At 37.2% G+C, this 20605-nt stretch overlaps 1 pseudogene; it reads left to right on the forward strand.

Moving 5' to 3' along the window:
* Positions 1-10710: 10710 nt before the first annotated feature.
* LOC104727857 (vesicle-fusing ATPase-like) lies at positions 10711-15335 on the forward strand (annotated as a pseudogene).
* The last annotated feature ends 5270 nt before the right edge of the window (positions 15336-20605 follow it).

The raw sequence follows: 20605 nt of genomic DNA on the forward strand, positions 1-20605 counted from the left end.
TCTTAAACACCGCATGGCATGATCCAAATGAATTACATGGTTCGGTCTTAAAAACCGCATGATATAATCGGGTGCATGTTTTGTAAAGTCAAAGTACCTATGTGAGTGTATTAAGGATGATAATGGTTGCACTAAAAGAATAAATGTAAGGCAATTTTGCATACACACCATCACCTTGCTGAGAGTCTCAAGGACCAAGTACCATACCATTGAGAATCTTATTGAGCTTTGGACAGAGTTGAAAAACAATATGGACACCAATAGATGGTGCTCCTACCAAAGGATCAATTCGAAAAACCTAAGGATCCAGGAATTCCAATCCATGGATGAGTATAACTCAGAGCTTTTAAGATTGTCTCAATCCTAAGGTTGTGTGGTACTGAAGTCACGGAGAGAGAGTTACTAGAGAAGACTTTGTCTACTTTTAGTACTCACAATATAGTACTTCAGCAACAGTACCATGAAAATGAGCTGTTGATGAATAGTGCTATGAGACCTCCCGGTACAACCCCATTACCGGAAAAAGAGCCCAAGGAGACCAACTACGTCCACAGAAAAAGACACTATGGCCATGGCCGTGGTGGCAGAGGACGTGGTGGTCGTTGGGGCCAGGCAAGCCGTTTTGATGGTTACGGCCGTAGTAGCCGTGGCCGCGGTGGTAGGGGCCATGGGTCCTTTAAACTGCAAATCAAGGCTAAATCGGTTTGTCACTGATGTGTAAATGAAAAGTGCAATGAAACTCACAAGGTTGACATGACAAAGAAAAATCCTAAAGAGCCTAAAGAGCCAAAGAGACTAATGAGTCTATCTATGTCCATAGAGACAAGTATGGCCGTGGCCGAGGAAGAAGTGGACATAGTGGTCCTGGTCGTGGGACTTACCAAAGACATAATTATGATGGTCAAGGCTATAGAAACCGATTAGGCTTCGGCCGTGGTCGGGGTAAAGGCCGCGGGTTATCTAAACCCGCAACATAAGACCAAGTCCACTTGTAATAATAATTATGGTATAGAAAACCATAAGATAAAGACATGCAGAACTCCTAAATTGGATTATGAGATTTTGGTTGCCTAAAGAAAAATATTTAAACTCATGTGGTGTATTAATTTTAATTTCTATGCTTTTGAATTTGATTGAATTATTATTTTGGTTTAAATTCAATTATATTATATATTTGCTTGTTTAAAACTTAAAATCCTTGTCCATTATTGGAAATGGTTAAGGACAAGAAAATAAGTGTGGTGGATAGTGGATTAAGCCACACAAAGCCAATATTAGCAAAGATAAGCCGGTATAGCAAGCCTATGTGAAGGCTACGGCCAGGCATATATTTTATGGCACACATTTTGAACTAAGTGTTGCATTATAATCACCCAGCTCTAAGAGAAACTTATTGAGCTTTAAGGACATTCATTTGAATGATTTCCATATTGAAACTAAGGGTGAAGGAAACCAAGAGTTCCTATATATATTACTAAGATCACCCAAGGATCTAAAGCAAATCCTAGAAGTCTATACCTTGCACTAGCCACTGGTTTTTACCATGCTAAGATTAATATAATAGAGGCTAATATGGCAATGAACGAAATGTTCAATAATTCACTTTATGGCATGACCGGATTGGCCATCCGGATTCTAACGTGATGCGTATGTTGATATTAAATAAAAATGGGCACACTCCTAAGAGAGAGAAGAGTTATCCCTACAATCTCACGTGTGTAGCATGTACACAAGGGAAACTCATTTATAAGGCCATCACCAGCAAATGTAACTAAAAGAAATTTTCCACTTAAGACTATAAGTCTAGATAGTGCTGGTGAATTTATATCCCAAGCGTTTAATAATAATGGTATGTCCATGGGGGGGGTGTGGACCACCCTGTGGCACATGAACATACAGAGAATGGATTAGATGAATCCTTCATTAAACGCACTTAATAAATTGCTCGACCATTACTCATGAGGTCGAAGCTTCTTGTGTCGGCTTGGGGACACACAATATTACATGCAATAGAACTTATACGCATCAGGCCATCTAGTGAGTATAAATATTCCCAAATGCATAACGGGTCATAAGCCAGACATATCCCATCTAAAATAATATACGGGTGTGCCGTTTATATTGCATCATCACAGAGAACAAAGATGGGACCTCAAAGGAGGATGGGAATATATATTGATATGATTCTCCCACCATTGTTAAGTATCTTGAGCCAACTATGGGTGATTTATATGTGGCCAGATACACGGATTGTCAGTTTGCTGAATCCGAATTCCCTATATTGGGTGGAGAGAAAGACAAGCTGGTCAAAGAAATATTATGGAATCAAACATCCTTAAATTGGCAAGATCCTCGAGATTATACATTTGCAAAAGCTAGCTATTCAATTGCCAAGATTCCTTTAATGACCCAAAGAGAATTATGAAATCGTACATACCAGCTTGTAATGCACCAGTACGTATTGATGTTCAAAAGGAACACAATAATCAAGTTGCTCAGAGTCTAAATAGACCAATATGTTCCATAGAAAAGAACCTTCGGAAATCTAAGAAAGGTGCAAATAAAACCGAGGTTAAGGAAATAGTATAGACATGGCCGCGGCAAATCCTAAGGTACCAACAATGAGGTTTGGGACGCTAAATCTCAAGGACCTTAAGGTATTAATAATGATAAGAGCTCGATAAACCATATCATGTCTAGAATAAAATGGAACTGCAAAGATGTCGACATTAATGAAATAATTGCATGCAAGGTAGCACTTGAAGTAAATGAGGATCAGAACTCACGTCTATATTAGAGTGCACTCAAAGTAAAGATTGGCTAAAATAGAAAGAAGCCATTGACGTGGAGTTAAACTCTTTAAAGAAGAGAAATGTGTTTGGTCCGACCTTAAGGACAACATTTGATATAAACCAGTTGGACATAAGTTGGTCTTTGTAAAAAAGAGAAATGAGAGTAATGAAAGCGTGAGATAAGGCACGACTTATAGCACAAGTATTCTCTCAAAGACCAGGAATAGATTATGAGGAGACTTACTCCCTGTGATGGATGCAACGACTTTAATAAGTCTGGCTATAAAAGAAAAACTGGATTTACGGTTAATGGATGTTAAAACCGTATACTTACATGGTCCACTGGAAAATGAAATGAGATTACCAGAGGGTATAGAGCTCAATTATAAGAGTGGTTCTCGAGAAAATACTGCATAAGGCTAGACAAATACCTTTATGGACTGAAACAAAGTGGGTGTATATGGTACAATAGATTAAGCAAGTACCTAGCTAAAGAAAGCTATAATAATGATCCCATCAGTCCATGTATTTATAAAGAAGTTTGCAAACAAAGGATTTGTGATAATAGCAGTCTATATGGATGGTTTAAACATCCTTGGAACCCCTGGTTAAATCGCCCAAACAAGAAAGAATTTGAAATGAAAGACCTAGGCAAAAGAAAATTTCTGTTTGGGGTTACAATCAAATGGCATATACAGAAAAGTACTCAAGAGTTTTAATAAGGACTAAGCTCACCCATTGACTAGCCCAATGGTTGTAAGGAGCATTGATTTGGATAAAGATCCATTGGTCCAAAGAAGGACAATGAGAAAGTTCTCGGTCCTGAAATGCCATACCTCAGTGCTATAGGAGAATTAATCTTGGCTAGCCACACTAGACCAGAGATAAGTTTTGCCGTGAACCTCCTAGCAAGAATTAGTTCTTGACTAACCCAAAGGCACTAGAGTGAAATTAAGTATTTATTATGTTACCTACAAGGAAGGTAAGATTTGGGTTTATATTTTACTAACTATAACAAAGAAGGTTTTAGTTGGTATTGTTGATGCAGGTTATAGCAAAGAAGGTTTAGTGCGTTTTGTTCGATGACTCAACATATATGGACGGATAGCGGCATGGACGACAACAAAGAAGCAACGGTCATATATGAGGACAATTCGGCCTGTATCGCACAACTCAAGGAAGGTTACATCAAGGGAGATCGGACGAAGCACATACTGCTGAAGTTCTTCTTCACCAAAGCATTGCCGACATCGACGTTCAGGAAGTTCACGCACAAGATTGGAATGCGGAGACTTCTGGACTTGGAGTGATGTTTGGATCAGGGGGAGCAATGTGTTCTGTACTCTTTTTCCTTCACCAAGGTTTTGTCCCATTGGGTTTTCCTGGTAAGGTTTTAATGAGGCAACATCCCCTAAGCACATTGCAGCGATCCCATCCAACATGGCACGGTCATCTCGTCCAAGGGGAGTGTTGTAAAACACTTGTGGACTCCATAGACCGGCCCGCTCACAGTCCGTTAGGACATGGCCTTACGGCCCATTTACTGTCCGCACATGTACGGCCCATCGGCCATTGCTTCGCGGCCCATGGCCTATCTTATGTACTCTATTGCTTTATGGGCTTTAGCCCTTGTACTCTACTATATATATGTAACCTCATTCGATTATCATTAATAAGAACAAGAGATTTCATCCTTCAACTCTCTAGTTTCATAACAAAAAACAATTTTTTTTCTCCTCATTTTCTTCTTTCTTTTCGCGAACACCTCTCATCGTTAGGCTTGAGGTGGTTGCCGTCACTACCGCCAAGGAAGATGAAGACGCCGTCCTCGATCTGTAAGTCTATTTCTCAATTGCTCTGTTTATTTTTATTTTATTTTGTGTGATCGAATCTATAGGGTTTAGCTTTTGGTGATGAGCGATGGTCTTCTTAGAGATGTTTCTTAGAGATGTTGGACTGATATTTTTTGGTTTGTTTGTGATGAGAAGGTTGTTCATGGGAGATGTGAGTGTGGTTTCAAGATCTGTAGAGATTGTTACTTTGATTGTATCACAAGCGGTGGGGGCAATTGTCCTAGATGTAACGAGCCTTACAGGGACATCAACGATGATGTTGAAACTGAGGAAGAAGATGAAGAAGATGAGGCTAAACCTCTTCCTCAGATGGGTGATTCAAAGCTTGACAAGAGGCTTTCCGTTGTCAAGTCGTTTAAAGCTGGAGACTTTGATCACACACTCGTTGGTTGCTATTATCAGTCCTTACAGGTGAGAGAAATGTTTCTTGCTAAAAGTCTACTTCACACACGTTATACTACTGATTGGACAGAGGTCGTGGCCTATATCTCCGGATCGCATGGTGATCGGGTCAATGGATTTCTTATATGCTATGTGTTTCAGGCTGTGCTTCATACTGTCTGGCGGGAGCGGAATGGTAGGCTGCATGGTGAGCCATCTCACTCTGCCGACATTCTTATTGGTTGGATAGATAAGCAAGTTAAGGATCAGCTGACCATAATTCAACGTTTGGGGGATCATCGCTATGTAGGGGCTATCAACGGTGGCTCTTCGCCCGCTCTCAGTCTTAGATTTTGCATTAATCACAATTTTTTCTACTCTTCAGTTTTATAGCAAACGTTTAAAGCTATTGATGCACTTGTTGTAAAACAGTTATTTTTGTTTTGAATATAATTTAATATTAAATTCAAAAAAAAAAAATGTTTCTTGTTTTGTGTTGTATGTGTTAAGGATACACCTTGATACGCAAGTGATACGCTCTTCATTACTGAATATCCCGTATCATGTTGTATATAGAATGTTCTGTTTATGTTTTTAACCTAGAATATCTACTCTGTACAAACTATATATATGTGTGTAAAGATCTCGTTCATGAATAAGACTCATCTTCTACATGGCATCAGAGCAGTAAAAGATCTCTAAATTTTTTTTTCTGTATCTCGTTTCTCTCGGTTTCCTTCTTCTTTTCTCCTCTGTTTTCTATCTTTTTCTTTTCTTGTCTTCATGGCTAACACCGCTGAAGTGATTGATTATACCCAAAGCTTTCTCAACATTAACATGAGTAATGTTATTAAGCTCACTTCTCTCAACTACATCACTTGGAGTCTCCAGATCCACTCTCTTCTCGATGGGTACGACTTGGCCGGCTATGTTGATGGTTCTAGTCTTCCTCCGGCTCAGACCATTGTCTCCAATGATGCCACAGTTCCGAACCCAGATTTTCTCAAATGGAAGAGACAAGACAAGCTGATCTATAGTGGACTTCTCGGCACTCTGTCTCCATCGGTGCAACCTCTTGTCACTACCACAAAAACTGCTGCTGAAATGTGGCGCATTGTTGCTGATCTCTTCGCTAAATCTAGCAAGGGTCACATTCAGCAGTTACGACTTCAACTACAACAATTTTCCAAAGGTGATAAAACGATCGATGAGTATATGCAAGGCTTAACTACTCATTTTGACAAATTGGCTCTCCTTGGTAAGCCTTTTGATCTTGATGAGCAGATTGAAGTTGTTCTTCGTGGTCTCCCTGAAGACTACAGATCTGTTGTTGATCAAGTTGAAGGTCGTGAAGTATCCCCCAAACTCACTGAAGTTCATGAAAAGCTTCTCAACAAAGAAGCTCAGTTGTTGACCGCTGTTCTTGTCACGTCTCCATCTGTTCCTCTCTCTGCCAATGTTGCTACATCTCGCCCTCGTCCTCCACACAAGTCTGCTCAGCGTTCACATCAACAATGAAACAATAGGTCCTCCAATACCTATCGTCGCCGCGTCAAGACAACCGTTCTACCGGTGGTTACCAAGGCAAGTGTCAGTTGTGTGGTGTCTTCGGTCATAGCGCCAAACGCTGTTCTCAGCTTCATCAAGCCGCTCAATCCAATGGTCTTCTTCCCACTCCTGTTCGTCCATGGCAGCCCCGTTCCAATTTCGCTCTCACTGCTCCGTCTTCCCCCAACCCTTGGCTCTTGGACAGTGGAGCCTCTCATCACATGACCAGTGACCTTCACGAACTTGCAACGCACCAACCATATCGTGGTGATGACTCTGTTCTTATTGGTGATGGTTCCGGTCTCCAGATCTCTCACACTGGTTCACTATCTCTACCCTCTCCCTCTCACAACCTATTCTTGAATCGAGTTCTCTATGTTCCTCATATCCACAAAAAAATTAATTTCTGTTTATCGGCTATGCAATGATAATAAAGTGTCTGTTGCATTCTTTCCTGCTTCCTTTCAGGTGAAGGATCTGAGCTCGGGGGCCCTGTTGCTACAAGGCAACACTAGAGACGAGCTTTACGAGTGGCTGGCTTCACAAACAACCCTCTCTGCTTTCTTTGCTTCAACACCCTCCAAACCAACCTTAGTGGACTAGCACCATCGCGTAGGCCACCCTGCTTCACCCATTCTTACATCTGTCGTTTCTAAATTCTCACATCCCTACTCTACATCTTCTTCTCAAAATTTGTTTTGTTCTGATTGCTCTATTAATAAAAGCCACAAGCTACCCTTTTCTCAAACCTCTATCACATCCACACGACCTCTTGAATATATTTTTTCTGATGTCTGGACTTCTTCCATTGTCTCTGTTGATAACTACAAATATTATTTGATTCTCATTGATCACCATACTCGCTATACCTGGTTATATCCCCTTAAAAACAAATCTCAAGCTTTCATCCCATTCAAAGCACTCGTGGAAAACAAGTTCGGTACAAGGATTGGCACTCTATATTCAGACAATGGAGGAGAGTTTGTGGCCCTCAGAAATTTTCTATCTATCTCGGGTATCTCTCATTTCACCTCACCGCCGCACACGCCGGAGCACAATGGAGTTTCAGAGAGGAAGCACTGCCATGTTGTCGAAACTGGTCTCTCGCTCCTCACACATGGTGGTCTTCCTAACACATATTGGCCGTACGCCTTCGCCACCGCCGTCTATCTTATCAATCGTCTTCCGACACCAGTCATTGACATGGAGTCTCCGTTCCAGCGGTTGTTTGGATCGTCACCAAATTACTCCAAACTCAGAGTATTTGGCTGTCTTTGCTTCCCATGGTTACGTCCGTACACCGCCCACAAGCTCGAGCACCGTTTAACTTCGTGTGTGTTTTTGGGATACTCTCTCACTCAGAGCGCCTACCTATGTGTTCAACCTAGCACTGGCCGAGTTTATGTCTCTCGTCACGTTAAATTTGAGGAAACCCGGTTCCCGTTCAAGTCACCTCCCGAATCTTCTCCTCAAACACCCCTCTCCTCCTCTTCTCCAACCCCACCTTCCGTTGATGTCATTCCTTTTCACCCGCCGCCACTCGTCTCACCGTCAGTGTCTCCGCCGGGACCTTGAGCTCAGCTTCTCACTGGGATGCGTCGCCGAAAATCAATTCCACAGACACGTTAAGTGCCTCTAACTCACCTAGTGTCGTTGCAGAGCCCGATAACACTCAGTCCAGCCCATCAAGAATTTCAAGCCCAGACCTTGGACCAAATCCACACTTACAGCCCACTAACACATCCTCAGCCCACTCTATTCACAACCCAACGTCTTCATCCTCCTCTCAACCCCCGACACCCACTTATCATCACTCGACACCCACCTCACCACCCTCGACACCCACTTCTCCCTCGACCTCCGATCCCTCGTCCACCGACTCTCATCCCGTCATCGTACCTCCACCCCCAACTCAAAATGTTCACCCTATGAAGACCAGGCGTAAAAATAATATCATCAAACCCAAATCAAAACTAAACCTCTCTGCTGCCTTATCCTCTCCCTATCCCACTGAACCTCTAACCTTGAACCAGGCGTTGAAAGACAAAATATGGCGAGATGCTATGTCCGGAGAAATAGACGCCTTTGCTCAAAATCAGACAATGGACTTGATTCCGCGACCACCAAATCACAATATCGTCGGATGTAAGTGGGTCTATAAAAATAATTTTTTACCAAATGCCAAACTTGGCAGGTGCAAAGCTCGTCTTGTTGCCAAGGGATATAACCAGCAATACGGTCGTGACTACACGGAGACCTTTAGTCCAGTGATCAAATCAACCACACTCCACTTGGTCCTCGATGTCGCCGTGAGCTCTTCGTGGCCGATTCTCCAATTGGATGTCAATAATGCATTTTTACAGGGGACTCTCAACGAGGAGGTCTACATGGAGCAGCCACCCGACTTCATTGACAGCGATCAACCGTCCTATGTTTGTCGCCTCCGTAAAGCGATCTACGGCCTCAAGCAAGCTCCTCGTGCTTGGTACACGGAGTTACGGGCGTATCTACTTAGTATTGGGTTTCACAACTCTCTTGCGGCTAGTGACTCTGATGATTATGTCTCCACAAACGCCTACATTGTCTACATGGGTACTCACCCTGTCTCCTGGTCCGCAAAGAAGCAGAAAACAGTTGCTAGGTCCTCCACTGAAGCCGAATACAGAGCAGTCGCCAAAATACCTCTGCTAAACTACGTTGGATTTGCAATCTATTAACTGAGCTTGGCGTCCATATACAAGTCATACCGATCGTCTATTGTGATAATGTTGGTGCCACCTTCCTTTGTGCAAACCCTGTTTTTCACTCACACATGAAGCACATAGCTCTAGACTATCATTTCGTCCTATGTTCTTTATTTTTATTATAAAAATTATGATCTGCTGATCAGGTAGAACTCACTGTAGGTTCTTGTTATTCGTTACTTTTGTCTTATGTAGTAGACATATATGTTGAATCATAGAATCATTTTGGTGAATTATGATTTAATAACGTATTCTAAGTCAAACAACATGTCTTTTGTTGTACTGATTGATCCCTTGGGGTTAACATGACTTGTCTCACATTTCTTTTATGTGACGAATTTACTCTTCTGGCTCTTTTTCAGTGTGTGATTAAGTAATTGTAAGACCAGGATGCAACAAACGTTGGTGATGAAGGTGGATTTGCACCAAACATTCAGGAGAACAAGGAAGGTCTTGAACTGCTCAAGACTGCCATCGAGAAGGCTGGATACACTGGCAAAGTTGTCATTGGAATGGATGTCGCTGCATCCGAGTTCTACTCATCAGACAAGAAATACGACTTGAACTTCAAAGAATAGGTGATCACAATCATTTCCTTTTCCAGAATTATGAACCTTCCTTGACAAGAAACAATGCTCTTAATATCTTAATGATTGAGAAACCTATGAAGGTTTCTCTAGTGGAAAGATGATTTTGGTTTAAATAGTTAGTGGATTGCTTTGATTTGTTTAATATTAATTATATGATTAATTTATTTTTGAGTAACTAATATGGGTTAGTATTACAAACTTTAGAACTATCCAGGATTTAAGCAACTTGTAAAAAAGAAACCACCTTTCATCTACTAGACCTAGTTTATCCTACAAAATACAAAGTATCAAACTTTTATAAGTTTGGTAAGAAGAATTTTTACTTTTTCTTCTTAAAACAAAGATATGCAAATAACTTAATAATATTATTACCACGTCACCTAAATATGACATATTGACTTTACTTTTTCATATATTTCCTGCCTGGTTGTACTTTTATTTCGCAGTAGTCCATGAAGATCACTTTAGTTTAACATGAGTTCAAACAGAATCCTGTCCTGTGATAGATATCGTACAAAAGTAACTTACCAATTAACATTTTTTTTCTTCTTTGGAACTTACTTATTGAATACTTTGTTGCCTAATTGGCTTTTGGAAAATGTCAGTTACCTTAATTAGATAATTATGTGAAGTTTCTATTGTGGCTGGTTCACGAATCAACCATTAGGGTTGGAGATTTAAAAAAAAAGGAAAAAAACTTATTTATAGTCAAGTACTATCCCCCAATGTCTGAAGGGAAAAGAATTTGACTCTCCTCGCCGTTTATTATACTTCTCAACGAAGGAAACAACTTTTACAAGTCATGGCGGATCGCTCTGGATCATCACATTCATCCGTCGTCATAACCATGAAGATGACCACCACTCCGGCGGCTCATCTAGCTTTAACCAACCTCGCTTACTGCTCACCCTCTGATCTCTGTCAATTCGCGGTTCCCGGCACCGATCTCCTCCTCGCCAACGTCGCTGACGTCTTCGTTTTATCTTTGTCATATCTTTTTTTTTCTTTTGTTATCTTACCTCTGTTTTCAAGTTTATTTGCTACCCTTACAATGCGATTTCTGATTTCAAGTAGTACATAGTTTTCTCAAGTTACACATATTGAACTACCTCACTTGTTACTCCCGTATTTTACGGAGCCGGTCGTGTAAAGTTAGAAATTTAGCCACTTTTATCTTGGTCCTCAAGTTTTAGGTTTTGAACTTTTTGTTTGTTTGGTCGGATAGGAAGAGGTGAGCTTTATTTGTATCAATGCCCTACTATATATATTGGGTTCAGTTAGTCGGACTGCTACTCAATTCTTTTTTGTAAGTTAACCTTAACTGTTACATACTTGACATGAGAGCATCCATGATAGAACTATTGCTCTGAATGCTGTTCATCGAAGACATGCTAGAGTTTCTGCTGATGACTTGGTATCCATCAGCAGGTATTTCTCACACTTGGGGGTCCTTTAAAGATTTTTGTCTTGTCTCGTAGTTTGTTTGGTCTGTCTCTAAAGACTGTTCTGTTTCTTGCAGATTCGTTCCTCCTGAATATTTTGATCTGACTTTGCTGGCACTTGAGTTAGAGTTTGTAAAGAAAGGCACTAAAAACGAACAGGTTGATGCTGTGCTTCTTTCAACCCAACTCAAGAGGAAATTCGTTAACCAGGTAAATCTTTTTTGATTCTTGCTTCGTATATCATGTCTTGGCCTTTTGTAATTTGGCTCCTAATAGATATGCTTTGTATATTTTGAAAACTGGTTCACGTTGAATATTTTGAAAATTGGTTCACGTTGAAACTATGCATGCTTATATGCAGGTCTTGACAGTAGGCCAGAGAGTTACATTTGAGTATCATGGAAGTAATTACATTTTTACGGTCAATCGAGCGGGTAACAGAGGGGCAAGACCAGTTTAATGGCATAGAAAGAGGGATGATCTGCGACGACACATATTTTGTGTTTGAAGCATCAAATGCAACTGGTATAAAGGTCTGGTTTTTATCAATTCTCTTGGAATCACATTTTTGTTTAATCACTTGGGTGTGACAGTCAATCCAATTGACATTTACTTTCAACATGTAATCTCACTTCAACATGTTACTTGCTATCCGAAACCTGATTTGTGTAACAGGTTATCAACCAGCGAGAGGCTGCTACTAGCAAAATATTTAAATAGAAGGAGTTCAACCTTCAGTCCCTTGGTATTGGTGGCTTAAAGGCAGAGTTTGTTGATATATTCCGAAGAGCATTTGCTTCTCGTATATTTCCTCCTCATGTCAGCAACAGGTCTCTTGTGATTTGTTCTTCAAGCAGATTTTTGAAAGTTTTATGCTGCGTGGAACTCCCTTTAAAGTTAATATTCTTTTGATCTTGTAGACTTGGGACAAAGCACATTAAAGGGGTGCTTCTTTTCGGACCTCCTGGTACTGGCAAGACCTTGATTGCACGCCAAATTGGAAAAATGCTTAATGGAAAGGAGCCAAAGGTTTGTTTCTGATCCTCTTAACACAAATGTTCTGTTGACTTTATTCAAGAAGTATAAATGTGTTAAATCCTTCCTTTTTTCTTTCTCTCTTATCTTCACATCATATAGATCGTGAATGGTCCTCAGGTGCTAAGCAAGTTTGTGGGTGAGACAGAGAAGAATGTTAGAGACCTGTTTGCTGATGCTGAGAATGACCAGAAAAACCTTGGTGCGGAAGAACCTGCCTTGTGCTTTTATGTTATCCTTTTCTTGCAAGTGTGCTAATTTTTGGCATTCTTATTAAACTTTTCAGGTGATGACAGTGAGCTGCATGTCATTATTTTCGATGAAATCGATGCTATTTGTAAGGTACATGACTTTATTAAAGCTACGGTCATTTAAAACACACTCATGTTTTATGCTTCCCTATTGATCTTGGAGAGTAGAATGTTGCTTCAGTGCAGCGAACAATCATATACACCGTCGAATTTTTTGAGCAATGATCGTTGATTGGTAGACTATATGAGTTAAAACTATGTTATATAAATTATATGTATTGCAAAATTTCAGTCAAGAGGATCAAGCAGGGATGGCATAGGTGTCCATGACAGTACTGTAAACCAGCTCCTGACACAGGTTTGCAAACGATCAAGCTATTGGCCCAAAAATAGACTTGTTTTTTTTATCTTTTCAGATATGGCTAACACTTGTTATTTTCCAGATAGATGGTGTGGAGGCCTTGAACAATGTTTTACTTATTGGAATGACAAACCGGAAGGATATGCTTGATGAAGCTCTTCTAAGGTCTCTATGCCTCCCTGTGTAATTAGTAGTGTCATTTCATTATTAATCCAATTATGTATAAAGTAGTTTATATTCTTATATATTCTTATATTCACTTTAACGAGATGCCATCCAAAATGTATTGTGTGTTACTTTAGATTTGAGTTAGTGGACATAGATAATAATGTTTTGAGTTCTACAGGCCTGGAAGGTTAGAGGTTCATATTGAGATTGGCCTTCCCGATGAGGCTGGACGTTTAGAAATTCTTTAGATTCATACGAATATGATGAAGGAAAACTCTTTCCTTTCTCCTGATGTCAATCTCCAGGAGCTTGGTATGCTTTCATCGATTATACTTGTTCAAACCATTGATAATTGCCAATTCTGTTCTGCATGTTTATAAGATTGACAGAAATGATTTGTGACTTGTTACTTGTGACATAGGCATTTATTACTTGCTAGCACAAAACCAGTGGATGAAGAGAATATCAATGTCACAATGGAGGATTTTCTTCAAGCATTAGGTGAAGTAAAACCTGCATTTGGAGCCTCTTCAAAGGACCTTCGAAACTGCAGGTAAATTTGGTTGAATCAATTGTTCTGCTCTTCAGACAATCTGAGTAATTAATGCTCTCAATTGAAGGAAAAGTTCTAATGCTGGTATAATGTTTCCTATATATATATAGACCCCAGGGATTTGTGGACTGTGTTGATCCGCAGAAGCTCATCTACGAAACAGTCATGTTTCTTGTTGACCAAGTTGTCATCGAAACAAGTCCTCCACTCACTTGCCTTCTTGAGGGACCTAGGGGAAGGTACCTTTACATACTTTATTTTAAAAGAGATAAACAAACGTTATCTATGTTTTGGCGTGTTGTTTCTAGCGTTTTCTAATATCTAAGCTTCTTTTGCCATTGGGAAAACTGCCTTAGCAGCAACCATTGGCATGAACAGTAACTTCCCATATGTTAAAATAGTAAGTGCTGCTCTTTTCTTTCATTGTGCATGGTTAGTAACTTTGGACCCTTATAAGTTGTTGCCTCTTTTTTTGTTTGATAATTTTGTTTCACCACTTGGACAGGTGTCTGCAGAGACAATGGCTGGTCTTGAGGAGAGCACAAAATCAGCTCGCATTGCCAAGGTCCTAGCTTTAAAAAAATATTGCGCTACTTCTTTATATTGTGCTCTGATTGTCTATTAACACTTGTTTTGGTGTGAATGAACAGGCCTTTGAGGATGCATACAGATCACCATCGAGCATTATTATCCTTGACAATATTGAAAGGTCGTGCATACATCTCTACTCTTTCTTTCCTTCCATTACTTGATTTGTTTCATAAATTCTTATTTATGCCTACTTTGTTGTAGGTTGTTGGAATACTCACAAATTGGACCACGGTTTTCAAACACGGTTTTTCAAACATTGTTAATCTGTCTCAATAAACTTCCCCCGGAGGTTTGTTTCCTGGTTAAAAAAATTTAAGTAATTTTCACATGATATCTCACTAATTTGGTTATTGTTTTTTTTGTTGACAGGGGAGCAAACTTCTTGTACTTGGTACAACAAGTGAATTAAGCTTCTTAGAAGCTCTTGGTTTGGTTGAAGTTTTCTCAGTCACATACTCTGTTCCACTACTGAGGACACAAGATGCAAAGAAGGTAATTTGTTTTTCTTGCAACACACTTATTTTTCATTCATGTTTGAGGGCCAGTGTTAGGTTTCATACTTAAGGCTATACTTTTGTTTTTTTAATCCAAATTTTCTATAGGAAAAAACATATGTAAATGGGTCATGTTGGCGCATCATAACAGTCCTAGCTTTTCTAACATGTTTCATTCTTCAGGTGCTGGAGCAACTAGATGTGTTCTCAGAGGATGATATCAAAGAAGCTTCCAAAGCCCTTAATGATGTATGTGGTCTCGATCTCATTGTGTCTTTAGTTATTATCGCATACTATTTTATTAGAACTGACAAACCAAAGGGACTATAATTATGATATGACCATACTTCTAATTAATCATTTGATCACATGTTACGTATAGATTCCAATCAAGCAGCTGTACTTTCTTATCGAAATGGCAGCCCGAAGAGATGGCAGGTCTAAAGGGAGTATCTACACCAGGAAGGAGAAACTCAACATTACTCACTTCTTTGATTGCCTTGGTGAAGTTACAGGAAAATTTAGCATCTGATTTTAGGAACTCACATATTGTTTGTGTAATGAAATTGTATGGAGGACAGGATAAGACTCACATTGCAGGAGCCTTCAGATGGCATAGCCGAGATTGGTTTAGGTCGTAATGGATTATCAAACTCTATAAATTAACTAAACCCAAAAAGAATGATTCTATTTAAATATGTGGTTATGGTTTTATTTTAGTAATCCTTTTCCTTTTGTTAAAATTAATATTTGATTCTTTAGAGGCTCTTAACTTGGTCAGTACAAGTATACATCTACATGGAATTTTATTTATTTTACCGCTGATCTCCAATTTTGAGTGATGTAGTCACCATAGCTGTTTGTTTAGCAAGAGGTGAAAGGATTGCTTTAGCTCATGCTGCTCTCGCTTAAATAGAGAATTGGGGAAAACATTTTGTTAAGGCAACTTAGAGGGGTAATTGTCTTGACATTTTAAAATATTTGGTAGGATTTTAATATTTTAGAATTTTGAATGATTGAGTGAGTTTTTATGAGATTTGATTATTCTTATTAGAGATTTTATATTTTTAAAAAGAAAATGAAATGTGATTGTTTGAGATTTTATTATTAAACTTTGAGTGATTTTACCACACAAATTAAAAAGAACAAAATTTGAGAAGGAAGGGACCGTGTCCTCGTCGCATACGAACCACCCTGGTTCAGAATCTTTCTTACAGCTACCATCGTATCACTAGAGCGAGCTACAAAAACTAAACTATGCTTGAACTTTCAATAAACAAGAACAATAACAATGCATTCAACAAATCGTTGTTCTCAACAATTCTTTATACTTAAACTCAACCATTTCTTTAAAATGGAAAATATAGTAATACATGCAAGTACTGTATGTAACAAACATATACATTGAATGTATAAAATAAGTGACTTCGTCGAATCAAACAACAACTCTGGATCAGAACCAGCAGTTGGTATTATCGGTTCAAACCTTTCATGGTCAACTGTTAGCAGCCTAGGCCTAGGGACCGGAAAAGACCAGCTGCTTCTTGAATCCGAGAAAACTCAATGCAGAAAGCTTGAACTTCTATGAATAGATCCTTCACTATTACACTTACCACACAAAAAAAAAAAAAAACATATATGTTACCCAATTGTGTAAAGCATAATGATAGACTACAAATTCCTCTGTGAATGTTTCTATCTGTTGATCTTTCTTTGTGTTATTAGCAAAGCAAAATCCCCAAATTTGATAGCAATCAGTCAAAAACAGAGAATGCATACCGTTGAATGATGTTGTTACGAATTAAGCTTTTTAAGAAGACGCAAACAAGCCGTACAAGCCTATTTTGCATGTATTTGTCTTGCTGCTACAGATCGAAAACAATATATAATTATACCATTTACAAAACAGCTCTAGTAAATGGTGGAACCGATAACATGGATGAATTACTCAACAATCTCTCGGGAGTTAATCAACTTGGCCAGAATCTCAACAGCTATTTGAGGATTGTGCTCTAATCACAGACGAGATGATAAGGACAAAAAAAAAAGCACCCGCCAAAAAATGAAATCACATACCGGCAGCTTCCGTGCAGTTATTCCACAATGAATCAATGATAGACAAGCTTTAGGTCATTTGTCAATTCTGTAGGGATTTCCTGGACAGTAAATAAATTAAACTTGTTTGAGTAAGAGCATTAAGTAGAATTGTTAATCCACCAAGCTCTCCGATCTTAATACAGACCAAGACCGAATTCACCAGTGGTAGGATTGGAGCGAAGGAGTGGGGAAGAGCGAGAAGACGTGTCTAGCAGTCTAGGTGAGAGCAGAAATTGATTTTCTGTTTCAAATTTGATTTCCCATGTTATACAGTTTTTTCTTCTTCTGAAATCATTTAAAAAACTACCTCAAGGGTATGATTTTGTTAGACATATTTTTCAACTAAAAAATAAGGAAAAGTCTTCTAGAATCATTCACAACAGCATTTTTTTTTTTAAATTGTGATATTTTGAATAACATTAGATTTCAAGTAATTTTTGTAAATCACTGATTGAATAACAAGAGATTGTATATTATTTTAATTTTTAAATGACTTTACATGAATTCCAAGTTGAATAACAAAGAATTTTTTTTTTTTTTTTAAATCATCAAAATAACAAGTGATTTTAAAAATACTCTAAATACAAGTTCAATACCCCTCTAAATCATTGTGTGTAATTATGTATAGGTAGGTTTGCGAGCTCATAAAAAACAAAAACAGAGGAGGGTCTAAGTTCTGTGAAGAAAACAGAGTATGGCAAGAGGAAATTCTTGGGTGACAAGAAACGTAAGTAATATTGTATTATCAACATATCATCTCTGAATATATACATTGAAGATTAAAGTTACACATATGAAAAGTACATAAACCTAATAAATCCCAAAAAAAAAAAAACAGAAATTATTAAAAATCAGTGAACTCTTAGTGAGTATCGAAAAAGGTCTTTATTTAGTTACAGATCAATGTGAAGAAGTAGGACCATTTCCAGCAGTAGAAGCACAAGTTTGGAACTTCGTATATTGTAAAGAATTTTCCATTTTGTGAAAAAGCCTCCATAGTTATCTATATATACATTTTTGAAATATATTTTGGGTTCTACCCTTTTATTTATACTTATTTACAAAATTAATTCCTAAGAAATTTCCTAAAATAGCATTATTTCAAATGTTGTTTCCTAAATATTTTACATACCATTCCAATTTAAAAAAATACAGCATAATCAATATGAAAACAGAAATTATGATATATTTAACCATACTTTCTATTGTGTATTGAAGATATTCTATCTCTGAATTCTTTGCAAACAAAGAAAACAACAATTTTATTCCTATTTTGTTTTCCGAAGCCTGTGGTCTTTGATTCTTAATATAAGAAGAACTTCGATTCACATTTATTTAACTATTATAATTAAAATATATAAAATTAATAAAATTTTGAAATATTACGAATATGTAAAATTATAATTTTTGAAAATACTATATAATATGGTTATATAGTAGATGAGTTATAAAGAAGACATGTTGGAATTAATAAAATATCAATAAATTTGTGCTAACATGAGTTAAATCCTCTTTTTTTTAACAATATTAATATTATAATATTTGACATATAAAAATAAAGTTGATTTATCTAAGATTGTGTAAAATAATTAAATCATTAGGAAAAATGTGACTTAATCATAGCGTATAAATGATTTACTATGTATTTAGATCCTTTATTTTTTGTAATAATAAATAAAAATCGAAATAAAATCTCAAGCACTAAACAAAATAAACTAAATATAACAAACAAATGGTCATCAAGTATATTGCGGGTTAAAAATAAATATAAACATATAACGCACAAATCGCGGGGAAATTTAGTTACTCTTCTATTTGAAAAATATTCAAAATTTAACAAATAAATACAATATAAAATATAAAAAATAATAAAAAATATGCACAATTAAAATCTAGTTTATATATAATAAATAATTCCTCTTTCAACTCATGGTTCATGTCTTCATGACCCCGCCACCATTATAGATGAACTTTTGGGTTAACTTCGAATTCGGTTCATGTCTTAACTCTTAAAATTTTCGTCATTCTTATTACAGATATATTATTATATATTATATAACGAATAATTTATATATAGACGTAAGATATTTTCGTCATTCTTGTTACAGATATATTTCGTCATTCTGATTCAATATTCTTACGTCGATATTGTATATATGTTATTATATATATATATATATATATATAGACGTAAGAATTTATAATTGAGAACAAATAAGAGTACATCAATAAATAAACAATATTAGATTTTAACCCGCCTTATATCCCAAAATTTTTTTTGAATAATTACTAAAAAAATATATAGTTTTGTATTTGTTTTTAATATGTTTTGATTAATATTTAGATTTTATAATATTAGATTATATATTTTATTTTATTTTGACTGGTTAAGATTTGCGTAACACTTCTCGTTAACTCATTTGATATCAAACTAAAATGTTTTGTGTATTTTAGTAGACCAACCCGTAAAAAACTATACAAACATATTTCTGTTAACTCTAACCCGTTCCATAACATTATTGACAAGAATTTACATTTTTTAACAAAAATATCTAGAATATTTAAATTATGAACAATAATTTATTTTAAGTTATTTTAAGTATATTTTTTTTGGATATTAAGAATAATAATTTTCAAGTTTTGATATTTATTCAAATGACAAGAACTTAATTATGTTAATCTTACGAAAAGAAAAAAAAGTTATTTTCCCAAATGTACTTCAAATTTTGAATTTTTGATATTTAGTTATTTATTCATATAGCAAACTAAGAGCCGTCCAAATATAAGATTCACTAGTACGTATATTACCAGACGCTATTTCTATACATCAGATGATTATAACCAAACAATTAAGTAGTAAATTATGCATCAAACCTTCATTATAACATACAATTAATAGACGTATCATTATAACCATTGTAGCCATCGTCTCATGATATACGACTTTCCTCAGCCCTTCTTTCTTGACAGCATCATGGACAGCTAAAACCATAGGAAAAAAAATTTGTATGGATGAGCTGGAAACAAAATATATTGAAATAAAATCATGGAAAAGATATCAGCATCCATCCCCTAAAAGCTTATCGATCAAAAATTGAAAAAAAAAAAAATCATTGAAAAGTATAAAAACTCATGATTCAACGGAAATCACCTTTGAGTTGCCGGTGTCACATCATCCATCGCAGACTCGAAATCTCCGGTTGTTAGCTTCAACCCCTCCGTCGTGGGCACTCCTTCGTTTTTCAAAAGTTGGGCGGACAGAGCATTCCCTTGAGCAAGACAAACAAGTAGTTCGAGTTCGGAACGATTGTAGTTACTGGTTTGAGAAGCTGTGAAAAGAAAAAATTAAAAATAAGAAATAAGAGAACACAAGAGAAAAGCGCGTGTGTGGGCTTGCATAAACGAAATGGAAATTTGAGACACAAACCTAGCGCACGAAGGTCAAGTGCTGTATCAAGCGCACCTTGGGACCTCATTTTCTCGGTGGCATTTTCAAGGATACGTAAACGCTCATCGTTCCTGAGAGGAGTAACGTGAACCTTTGATGATGTTGCCCCAGCCATGTTGTGTTTGGTGGTTTGTGTTCTAAGACAAAAAACAAAACAAAACAAGAGAATCGATTAAAACATAAGAGTGATGATCTTAATGTGTGTGTGAGTGTTTTGGATTTATCATATATATAGAGACGGGGAAAGCATATGATTA

Source organism: Camelina sativa, chromosome 11, assembly GCF_030686135.1.
Source record: "Camelina sativa cultivar CO46 ecotype springtype chromosome 11, ASM3068613v1".
Classification (NCBI taxonomy): domain Eukaryota; kingdom Viridiplantae; phylum Streptophyta; class Magnoliopsida; order Brassicales; family Brassicaceae; genus Camelina; species Camelina sativa.